Below are 12,461 nucleotides of genomic sequence, written 5' to 3'. Positions count from 1 at the left end.
GAGCGGATGCCGAGGCTGGAACGGCACTCTCTGGACTCACTGAAATGCATTCTCAGTGGTGCCAGTGCACTCTCAGGACTTACTGCAGGGCATCCCCAGTGGTGCCAGTGCACTCTCTGGACTCACTGCACTGCATCCCCAGTCCTGCCAGTGCACTCTCTTGACTCACTGCAGTGCATCCCCAGTGGTGCCAGTATACTCACTGGACTGACTGAAGTGCATCCCCAGTGGTGTCAGTGCACTCACTGGAGTCACTGCACTGCATCCCCAGTGGTGCAAGTGCACTCCCTGGACTCACTGCACTGCATTCCCAGTGGTGACAGTGAAGTCTTTGGACTCACTGCACTCCATCCCCACTGGTGCCTTTGCACTCCCTGGACTCACTGCACTGCTCCAGCCGCGGCAGCCGCTCCAGCCGCGGTAGCCCTCCAGCCGTGGCAGCCGCTCCACTCGGTAGCGGCTGGAGCGGCTGCCGCGGTTGGAGCGGCTGGAGCGGCTGCCGCGGCTGGAGCGGCTGCCGCGGATGGAGAGGCTGGCGAGGCTGGAGGGGCTGGAGCGGCTGCCGCGGCTGGAGCGGCTGGAGCGGCTGCCGCGGCTGGAGCGTCTGCCGCGGCTGGAGGGCCTACCGCGGGGTTGACTCGGCTGGAGCGGATGCCGAGGCTGGAACGGCACTCTCTGGACTCACTGAAATGCATTCTCAGTGGTGCCAGTGCACTCTCTGGACTCACTGCTCTGCATCCCCAGTGGTGCTAGTGCACTCTCTGGACTCACTGCAGTGCATCCCCAGTGGTGCCATTGCACTCTCTGGACTCACTGCACCGCATTCCCACTGGTGCCAGTGCGCTCTCTGGACTCACTGCACTGCATCCCCAGTGGTGCCAGTGCGCTCTCAGGACTCACTGCAGGGCATCCCCAGTGGTGCCAGTGCACTCTCTGGACTCACTGCACTGCATCCCCAGTCCTGCCAGTGCACTCTCTTGACTCACTGCAGTGCATCCCCAGTGGTGCCAGTACACTCACTGGACTGACTGAAGTGCATCCCCAGTGGTGCCAGTGCACTCTCTGGACTCACAGCACTGCATGCCCAGTGGTGCCAGTGCACTCTCTGGACTCACTGCATTGCATCCTCAGTGGTGCCAGTGCACTCTCTGGACTCACTGCACTGCATCCCCAGTCCTGCCAGTGCACTCTCTGGACTCACTGCACTGCATCCCCAATGGTGCCAGTGCACTCTCTGGACTCACTGCACTGCTCCAGCCGCGGCAGCCTCTCCAGGCGCACCAGCCGCGGCATCCGCTCCAGCCTCGGCATCCGCTCCAGCCGCGTTAACCGCTCCAGCCGCGGTAGCTCCTCCAGCCGCGCCAGCCGCTCCAGCCGCGGCAGCCGCTCCAGCCGCTCCAGCCGCGGCATCCGCTCCAGCCGCTCCAGCCGCGGCAGCCGCTCCAACCGCGGCAGCCGCTCCAGTCGCGGCAGCCGCTCCAGCCGCTCCAGCCGCGGCAGCCGCTCCAGCCGCTACCGAGTGGAGCGGCTGCCACGGCTGGAGGGCTACCGCGGCTGGAGCGGCTGCCGCGGCTGGAGAGGCTGGCGCGGCTGGAGGGGCTGGAGCGGCTGCCGCGGCTGGAGCGGCTGGAGCGGCTGCCGCGGCTGGAGCGTCTGCCGCGGCTGGAGGGGCTACCGCGGTGTTGACTCGGCTGGAGCGGATGCCGAGGCTGGAACGGCACTCTCTGGACTCACTGAAATGCATTCTCAGTGGTGCCAGTGCACTCTCTGGACTTACTGCACTGCATCCCCAGTGGTGCCAGTGCACTCTCTGGACTCACTGCACTGCATCCCCAGTCCTGCCAGTGCACTCTCTTGACTCACTGCAGTGCATCCCCAGTGGTGCCAGTACACTCACTGGACTGACTGAAGTGCATCCCCAGTGGTGTCAGTGCACTCACTGGAGTCACTGCACTGCATCCCCAGTGGTGCAAGTGCACTCCCTGGACTCACTGCACTGCATTCCCAGTGGTGACAGTGAAGTCTTTGGACTCACTGCACTCCATCCCCACTGGTGCCTTTGCACTCCCTGGACTCACTGCACTGCTCCAGCCGCGGCAGCCGCTCCAGCCGCGGTAGCCCTCCAGCCGTGGCAGCCGCTCCACTCGGTAGCGGCTGGAGCGGCTGCCGCGGTTGGAGCGGCTGGAGCGGCTGCCGCGGCTGGAGCGGCTGCCGCGGATGGAGAGGCTGGCGAGGCTGGAGGGGCTGGAGCGGCTGCCGCGGCTGGAGCGGCTGGAGCGGCTGCCGCGGCTGGAGCGTCTGCCGCGGCTGGAGGGCCTACCGCGGGGTTGACTCGGCTGGAGCGGATACCGAGGCTGGAACGGCACTCTCTGGACTCACTGAAATGCATTCTCAGTGGTGCCAGTGCACTCTCTGGACTCACTGCTCTGCATCCCCAGTGGTGCTAGTGCACTCTGGACTCACTGCAGTGCATCCCCAGTGGTGCCAGTGCACTCTCTGGACTCACTGCACCGCATTCCCACTGGTGTCAGTGCACTCTGTGGACTCACTGCACTGCATCCCCAGTGGTGTCAGTGCACTCTCTGGACTCCCGGCACCGTATCCCCAGTGGTGCCAGTGCATTCGCTGGACTCACGGCACTGCATCCACAGTGGTGCCAGTGCACTCTCTGGACTCACTGAAGTGCATTCTCAGTGGAGCCAGTGCACTCTCTGGACTCACTGCACTGCATCCCCAGTGGTGCCAGTGCACTCTCTGGACTCACTGCAGTGCATCCCAAGTGGTGCCAATGCACTCTCTGGACTCACTGCAGTGCATCCCCAGTGGTGCCAGTACACTCACTGGACTCACTGCACTGCATCCCCAGTGGTGCCAGTGCAGTCTCTGCACTCACTGAAGTGCATCTCCAGTGGTGCCAGAGCACTCTCTGGACTCACTGCAGTGCATCCCAGTGGTGCCAGTGCACTCTCTGGACTCACTGCACTGCATCCCCAGTGGTGCCAATGCACTCTCTGGACTCACTGCTGTGCATCCCCAGTGGTGCCAGTACACTCACTGGACTGACTGAAGTGCATTCCCAGTGGTGACATTGAAGTCTTTGGACTCACTGCACTCCATCCCCACTGGTGCCTTTGCACTCCCTGGACTCACTGCACTGCTCCAGCCGCGGCAGCCGCTCCAGCCGCGGTAGCCCTCCAGCCGTGGCAGCCGCTCCACTCGGTAGCGGCTGGAGCGGCTGCCGCGGCTGGAGCGGCTGCCGCGGCTGGAGCGGCTGCCGCGGATGGAGAGGCTGGCGCGGCTGGAGGGGCTGGAGCGGCTGCCGCGGCTGGAGCGGCTGGAGCGGCTGCCGCGGCTGGAGCGTCTGCCGCGGCTGGAGGGGCTACCGCGGGGTTGACTCGGCTGGAGCGGATGCCGAGGCTGGAACGGCACTCTCTGGACTCACTGAAATGCATTCTCAGTGGTGCCAGTGCACTCTCTGGACTCACTGCTCTGCATCCCCAGTGGTGCTAGTGCACTCTCTGGACTCACTGCAGTGCATCCCCAGTGGTGCCATTGCACTCTCTGGACTCACTGCACCGCATTCCCACTGGTGCCAGTGCGCTCTCTGGACTCACTGCACTGCATCCCCAGTGGTGCCAGTGCGCTCTCAGGACTCACTGCAGGGCATCCCCAGTGGTGCCAGTGCACTCTCTGGACTCACTGCACTGCATCCCCAGTCCTGCCAGTGCACTCTCTTGACTCACTGCAGTGCATCCCCAGTGGTGCCAGTACACTCACTGGACTGACTGAAGTGCATCCCCAGTGGTGTCAGTGCACTCACTGGAGTCACTGCACTGCATCCCCAGTGGTGCAAGTGCACTCCCTGGACTCACTGCACTGCATTCCCAGTGGTGACAGTGAAGTCTTTGGACTCACTGCACTCCATCCCCACTGGTGCCTTTGCACTCCCTGGACTCACTGCACTGCTCCAGCCGCGGCAGCCGCTCCAGCCGCGGTAGCCCTCCAGCCGTGGCAGCCGCTCCACTCGGTAGCGGCTGGAGCGGCTGCCGCGGTTGGAGCGGCTGGAGCGGCTGCCGCGGCTGGAGCGGCTGCCGCGGATGGAGAGGCTGGCGAGGCTGGAGGGGCTGGAGCGGCTGCCGCGGCTGGAGCGGCTGGAGCGGCTGCCGCGGCTGGAGCGTCTGCCGCGGCTGGAGGGCCTACCGCGGGGTTGACTCGGCTGGAGCGGATACCGAGGCTGGAACGGCACTCTCTGGACTCACTGAAATGCATTCTCAGTGGTGCCAGTGCACTCTCTGGACTCACTGCTCTGCATCCCCAGTGGTGCTAGTGCACTCTGGACTCACTGCAGTGCATCCCCAGTGGTGCCAGTGCACTCTCTGGACTCACTGCACCGCATTCCCACTGGTGTCAGTGCACTCTGTGGACTCACTGCACTGCATCCCCAGTGGTGTCAGTGCACTCTCTGGACTCCCGGCACCGTATCCCCAGTGGTGCCAGTGCATTCGCTGGACTCACGGCACTGCATCCACAGTGGTGCCAGTGCACTCTCTGGACTCACTGAAGTGCATTCTCAGTGGAGCCAGTGCACTCTCTGGACTCACTGCACTGCATCCCCAGTGGTGCCAGTGCACTCTCTGGACTCACTGCAGTGCATCCCAAGTGGTGCCAATGCACTCTCTGGACTCACTGCAGTGCATCCCCAGTGGTGCCAGTACACTCACTGGACTCACTGCACTGCATCCCCAGTGGTGCCAGTGCAGTCTCTGCACTCACTGAAGTGCATCTCCAGTGGTGCCAGAGCACTCTCTGGACTCACTGCAGTGCATCACCTGTGGTGCCAGTGCACTCTCTGGACACTCTGCACTGCATCCCCACTGGTGCCAGTGCACTCTCTGGACTCACTGCACTGCATCCCCAGTGGTGCCAGTGCACTCTCTGGACTCACTGCACTGCATCTCCAATGGTGCCAGTGCACTCTCTGGACTCACTGCACTGCATCCCCAGTGGTGCCAATGCACTCTCTGGACTCACTGCTGTGCATCCCCAGTGGTGCCAGTACACTCACTGGACTGACTGAAGTGCATTCCCAGTGGTGACATTGAAGTCTTTGGACTCACTGCACTCCATCCCCACTGGTGCCTTTGCACTCCCTGGACTCACTGCACTGCTCCAGCCGCGGCAGCCGCTCCAGCCGCGGTAGCCCTCCAGCCGTGGCAGCCGCTCCACTCGGTAGCGGCTGGAGCGGCTGCCGCGGCTGGAGCGGCTGCCGCGGCTGGAGCGGCTGCCGCGGATGGAGAGGCTGGCGCGGCTGGAGGGGCTGGAGCGGCTGCCGCGGCTGGAGCGGCTGGAGCGGCTGCCGCGGCTGGAGCGTCTGCCGCGGCTGGAGGGGCTACCGCGGGGTTGACTCGGCTGGAGCGGATGCCGAGGCTGGAACGGCACTCTCTGGACTCACTGAAATGCATTCTCAGTGGTGCCAGTGCACTCTCTGGACTCACTGCTCTGCATCCCCAGTGGTGCTAGTGCACTCTCTGGACTCACTGCAGTGCATCCCCAGTGGTGCCATTGCACTCTCTGGACTCACTGCACCGCATTCCCACTGGTGCCAGTGCGCTCTCTGGACTCACTGCACTGCATCCCCAGTGGTGCCAGTGCGCTCTCAGGACTCACTGCAGGGCATCCCCAGTGGTGCCAGTGCACTCTCTGGACTCACTGCACTGCATCCCCAGTCCTGCCAGTGCACTCTCTTGACTCACTGCAGTGCATCCCCAGTGGTGCCAGTACACTCACTGGACTGACTGAAGTGCATCCCCAGTGGTGCCAGTGCACTCTCTGGACTCACAGCACTGCATGCCCAGTGGTGCCAGTGCACTCTCTGGACTCACTGCATTGCATCCTCAGTGGTGCCAGTGCACTCTCTGGACTCACTGCACTGCATCCCCAGTCCTGCCAGTGCACTCTCTGGACTCACTGCACTGCATCCCCAATGGTGCCAGTGCACTCTCTGGACTCACTGCACTGCTCCAGCCGCGGCAGCCTCTCCAGGCGCACCAGCCGCGGCATCCGCTCCAGCCTCGGCATCCGCTCCAGCCGCGTTAACCGCTCCAGCCGCGGTAGCTCCTCCAGCCGCGCCAGCCGCTCCAGCCGCGGCAGCCGCTCCAGCCGCTCCAGCCGCGGCATCCGCTCCAGCCGCTCCAGCCGCGGCAGCCGCTCCAACCGCGGCAGCCGCTCCAGTCGCGGCAGCCGCTCCAGCCGCTCCAGCCGCGGCAGCCGCTCCAGCCGCTACCGAGTGGAGCGGCTGCCACGGCTGGAGGGCTACCGCGGCTGGAGCGGCTGCCGCGGCTGGAGAGGCTGGCGCGGCTGGAGGGGCTGGAGCGGCTGCCGCGGCTGGAGCGGCTGGAGCGGCTGCCGCGGCTGGAGCGTCTGCCGCGGCTGGAGGGGCTACCGCGGGGTTGACTCGGCTGGAGCGGATGCCGAGGCTGGAACGGCACTCTCTGGACTCACTGAAATGCATTCTCAGTGGTGCCAGTGCACTCTCTGGACTTACTGCACTGCATCCCCAGTGGTGCCAGTGCACTCTCTGGACTCACTGCACTGCATCCCCAGTCCTGCCAGTGCACTCTCTTGACTCACTGCAGTGCATCCCCAGTGGTGCCAGTACACTCACTGGACTGACTGAAGTGCATCCCCAGTGGTGTCAGTGCACTCACTGGAGTCACTGCACTGCATCCCCAGTGGTGCAAGTGCACTCCCTGGACTCACTGCACTGCATTCCCAGTGGTGACAGTGAAGTCTTTGGACTCACTGCACTCCATCCCCACTGGTGCCTTTGCACTCCCTGGACTCACTGCACTGCTCCAGCCGCGGCAGCCGCTCCAGCCGCGGTAGCCCTCCAGCCGTGGCAGCCGCTCCACTCGGTAGCGGCTGGAGCGGCTGCCGCGGTTGGAGCGGCTGGAGCGGCTGCCGCGGCTGGAGCGGCTGCCGCGGATGGAGAGGCTGGCGAGGCTGGAGGGGCTGGAGCGGCTGCCGCGGCTGGAGCGGCTGGAGCGGCTGCCGCGGCTGGAGCGTCTGCCGCGGCTGGAGGGCCTACCGCGGGGTTGACTCGGCTGGAGCGGATGCCGAGGCTGGAACGGCACTCTCTGGACTCACTGAAATGCATTCTCAGTGGTGCCAGTGCACTCTCTGGACTCACTGCTCTGCATCCCCAGTGGTGCTAGTGCACTCTCTGGACTCACTGCAGTGCATCCCCAGTGGTGCCATTGCACTCTCTGGACTCACTGCACCGCATTCCCACTGGTGCCAGTGCGCTCTCTGGACTCACTGCACTGCATCCCCAGTGGTGCCAGTGCACTCTCAGGACTCACTGCAGGGCATCCCCAGTGGTGCCAGTGCACTCTCTGGACTCACTGCACTGCATCCCCAGTCCTGCCAGTGCACTCTCTTGACTCACTGCAGTGCATCCCCAGTGGTGCCAGTACACTCACTGGACTGACTGAAGTGCATCCCCAGTGGTGCCAGTGCACTCTCTGGACTCACAGCACTGCATGCCCAGTGGTGCCAGTGCACTCTCTGGACTCACTGCATTGCATCCTCAGTGGTGCCAGTGCACTCTCTGGACTCACTGCACTGCATCCCCAGTCCTGCCAGTGCACTCTCTGGACTCACTGCACTGCATCCCCAATGGTGCCAGTGCACTCTCTGGACTCACTGCACTGCTCCAGCCGCGGCAGCCTCTCCAGGCGCACCAGCCGCGGCATCCGCTCCAGCCTCGGCATCCGCTCCAGCCGCGTTAACCGCTCCAGCCGCGGTAGCTCCTCCAGCCGCGCCAGCCGCTCCAGCCGCGGCAGCCGCTCCAGCCGCTCCAGCCGCGGCATCCGCTCCAGCCGCTCCAGCCGCGGCAGCCGCTCCAACCGCGGCAGCCGCTCCAGTCGCGGCAGCCGCTCCAGCCGCTCCAGCCGCGGCAGCCGCTCCAGCCGCTACCGAGTGGAGCGGCTGCCACGGCTGGAGGGCTACCGCGGCTGGAGCGGCTGCCGCGGCTGGAGAGGCTGGCGCGGCTGGAGGGGCTGGAGCGGCTGCCGCGGCTGGAGCGGCTGGAGCGGCTGCCGCGGCTGGAGCGTCTGCCGCGGCTGGAGGGGCTACCGCGGTTTTGACTCGGCTGGAGCGGATGCCGAGGCTGGAACGGCACTCTCTGGACTCACTGAAATGCATTCTCAGTGGTGCCAGTGCACTCTCTGGACTTACTGCACTGCATCCCCAGTGGTGCCAGTGCACTCTCTGGACTCACTGCACTGCATCCCCAGTCCTGCCAGTGCACTCTCTTGACTCACTGCAGTGCATCCCCAGTGGTGCCAGTACACTCACTGGACTGACTGAAGTGCATCCCCAGTGGTGTCAGTGCACTCACTGGAGTCACTGCACTGCATCCCCAGTGGTGCAAGTGCACTCCCTGGACTCACTGCACTGCATTCCCAGTGGTGACAGTGAAGTCTTTGGACTCACTGCACTCCATCCCCACTGGTGCCTTTGCACTCCCTGGACTCACTGCACTGCTCCAGCCGCGGCAGCCGCTCCAGCCGCGGTAGCCCTCCAGCCGTGGCAGCCGCTCCACTCGGTAGCGGCTGGAGCGGCTGCCGCGGTTGGAGCGGCTGGAGCGGCTGCCGCGGCTGGAGCGGCTGCCGCGGATGGAGAGGCTGGCGAGGCTGGAGGGGCTGGAGCGGCTGCCGCGGCTGGAGCGGCTGGAGCGGCTGCCGCGGCTGGAGCGTCTGCCGCGGCTGGAGGGCCTACCGCGGGGTTGACTCGGCTGGAGCGGATACCGAGGCTGGAACGGCACTCTCTGGACTCACTGAAATGCATTCTCAGTGGTGCCAGTGCACTCTCTGGACTCACTGCTCTGCATCCCCAGTGGTGCTAGTGCACTCTGGACTCACTGCAGTGCATCCCCAGTGGTGCCAGTGCACTCTCTGGACTCACTGCACCGCATTCCCACTGGTGTCAGTGCACTCTGTGGACTCACTGCACTGCATCCCCAGTGGTGTCAGTGCACTCTCTGGACTCCCGGCACCGTATCCCCAGTGGTGCCAGTGCATTCGCTGGACTCACGGCACTGCATCCACAGTGGTGCCAGTGCACTCTCTGGACTCACTGAAGTGCATTCTCAGTGGAGCCAGTGCACTCTCTGGACTCACTGCACTGCATCCCCAGTGGTGCCAGTGCACTCTCTGGACTCACTGCAGTGCATCCCAAGTGGTGCCAATGCACTCTCTGGACTCACTGCAGTGCATCCCCAGTGGTGCCAGTACACTCACTGGACTCACTGCACTGCATCCCCAGTGGTGCCAGTGCAGTCTCTGCACTCACTGAAGTGCATCTCCAGTGGTGCCAGAGCACTCTCTGGACTCACTGCAGTGCATCACCTGTGGTGCCAGTGCACTCTCTGGACACTCTGCACTGCATCCCCACTGGTGCCAGTGCACTCTCTGGACTCACTGCACTGCATCCCCAGTGGTGCCAGTGCACTCTCTGGACTCACTGCACTGCATCTCCAATGGTGCCAGTGCACTCTCTGGACTCACTGCACTGCATCCCCAGTGGTGCCAATGCACTCTCTGGACTCACTGCTGTGCATCCCCAGTGGTGCCAGTACACTCACTGGACTGACTGAAGTGCATTCCCAGTGGTGACATTGAAGTCTTTGGACTCACTGCACTCCATCCCCACTGGTGCCTTTGCACTCCCTGGACTCACTGCACTGCTCCAGCCGCGGCAGCCGCTCCAGCCGCGGTAGCCCTCCAGCCGTGGCAGCCGCTCCACTCGGTAGCGGCTGGAGCGGCTGCCGCGGCTGGAGCGGCTGCCGCGGCTGGAGCGGCTGCCGCGGATGGAGAGGCTGGCGCGGCTGGAGGGGCTGGAGCGGCTGCCGCGGCTGGAGCGGCTGGAGCGGCTGCCGCGGCTGGAGCGTCTGCCGCGGCTGGAGGGGCTACCGCGGGGTTGACTCGGCTGGAGCGGATGCCGAGGCTGGAACGGCACTCTCTGGACTCACTGAAATGCATTCTCAGTGGTGCCAGTGCACTCTCTGGACTCACTGCTCTGCATCCCCAGTGGTGCTAGTGCACTCTCTGGACTCACTGCAGTGCATCCCCAGTGGTGCCATTGCACTCTCTGGACTCACTGCACCGCATTCCCACTGGTGCCAGTGCGCTCTCTGGACTCACTGCACTGCATCCCCAGTGGTGCCAGTGCGCTCTCAGGACTCACTGCAGGGCATCCCCAGTGGTGCCAGTGCACTCTCTGGACTCACTGCACTGCATCCCCAGTCCTGCCAGTGCACTCTCTTGACTCACTGCAGTGCATCCCCAGTGGTGCCAGTACACTCACTGGACTGACTGAAGTGCATCCCCAGTGGTGCCAGTGCACTCTCTGGACTCACAGCACTGCATGCCCAGTGGTGCCAGTGCACTCTCTGGACTCACTGCATTGCATCCTCAGTGGTGCCAGTGCACTCTCTGGACTCACTGCACTGCATCCCCAGTCCTGCCAGTGCACTCTCTGGACTCACTGCACTGCATCCCCAATGGTGCCAGTGTACTCTCTGGACTCACTGCACTGCTCCAGCCGCGGCAGCCTCTCCAGGCGCACCAGCCGCGGCATCCGCTCCAGCCTCGGCATCCGCTCCAGCCGCGTTAACCGCTCCAGCCGCGGTAGCTCCTCCAGCCGCGCCAGCCGCTCCAGCCGCGGCAGCCGCTCCAGCCGCTCCAGCCGCGGCATCCGCTCCAGCCGCTCCAGCCGCGGCAGCCGCTCCAACCGCGGCAGCCGCTCCAGTCGCGGCAGCCGCTCCAGCCGCTCCAGCCGCGGCAGCCGCTCCAGCCGCTACCGAGTGGAGCGGCTGCCACGGCTGGAGGGCTACCGCGGCTGGAGCGGCTGCCGCGGCTGGAGAGGCTGGCGCGGCTGGAGGGGCTGGAGCGGCTGCCGCGGCTGGAGCGGCTGGAGCGGCTGCCGCGGCTGGAGCGTCTGCCGCGGCTGGAGGGGCTACCGCGGGGTTGACTCGGCTGGAGCGGATGCCGAGGCTGGAACGGCACTCTCTGGACTCACTGAAATGCATTCTCAGTGGTGCCAGTGCACTCTCAGGACTCACTGCAGGGCATCCCCAGTGGTGCCAGTGCACTCTCTGGACTCACTGCACTGCATCCCCAGTCCTGCCAGTGCACTCTCTTGACTCACTGCAGTGCATCCCCAGTGGTGCCAGTACACTCACTGGACTGACTGAAGTGCATCCCCAGTGGTGTCAGTGCACTCACTGGAGTCACTGCACTGCATCCCCAGTGGTGCAAGTGCACTCCCTGGACTCACTGCACTGCATTCCCAGTGGTGACAGTGAAGTCTTTGGACTCACTGCACTCCATCCCCACTGGTGCCTTTGCACTCCCTGGACTCACTGCACTGCTCCAGCCGCGGCAGCCGCTCCAGCCGCGGTAGCCCTCCAGCCGTGGCAGCCGCTCCACTCGGTAGCGGCTGGAGCGGCTGCCGCGGTTGGAGCGGCTGGAGCGGCTGCCGCGGCTGGAGCGGCTGCCGCGGATGGAGAGGCTGGCGAGGCTGGAGGGGCTGGAGCGGCTGCCGCGGCTGGAGCGGCTGGAGCGGCTGCCGCGGCTGGAGCGTCTGCCGCGGCTGGAGGGCCTACCGCGGGGTTGACTCGGCTGGAGCGGATGCCGAGGCTGGAACGGCACTCTCTGGACTCACTGAAATGCATTCTCAGTGGTGCCAGTGCACTCTCTGGACTCACTGCTCTGCATCCCCAGTGGTGCTAGTGCACTCTCTGGACTCACTGCAGTGCATCCCCAGTGGTGCCATTGCACTCTCTGGACTCACTGCACCGCATTCCCACTGGTGCCAGTGCGCTCTCTGGACTCACTGCACTGCATCCCCAGTGGTGCCAGTGCGCTCTCAGGACTCACTGCAGGGCATCCCCAGTGGTGCCAGTGCACTCTCTGGACTCACTGCACTGCATCCCCAGTCCTGCCAGTGCACTCTCTTGACTCACTGCAGTGCATCCCCAGTGGTGCCAGTACACTCACTGGACTGACTGAAGTGCATCCCCAGTGGTGCCAGTGCACTCTCTGGACTCACAGCACTGCATGCCCAGTGGTGCCAGTGCACTCTCTGGACTCACTGCATTGCATCCTCAGTGGTGCCAGTGCACTCTCTGGACTCACTGCACTGCATCCCCAGTCCTGCCAGTGCACTCTCTGGACTCACTGCACTGCATCCCCAATGGTGCCAGTGCACTCTCTGGACTCACTGCACTGCTCCAGCCGCGGCAGCCTCTCCAGGCGCACCAGCCGCGGCATCCGCTCCAGCCTCGGCATCCGCTCCAGCCGCGTTAACCGCTCCAGCCGCGGTAGCTCCTCCAGCCGCGCCAGCCGCTCCAGCCGCGGCAGCCGCTCCAGCCGCTCCAGCCGCGGCATCCGCTCCAG

This window comes from Anser brachyrhynchus (assembly GCF_964034855.1).
Source record: "Anser brachyrhynchus genome assembly, contig: SCAFFOLD_93, whole genome shotgun sequence".
Taxonomy (NCBI): domain Eukaryota; kingdom Metazoa; phylum Chordata; class Aves; order Anseriformes; family Anatidae; genus Anser; species Anser brachyrhynchus.
Note: the sequence above shows the minus strand (reverse complement) of the source record.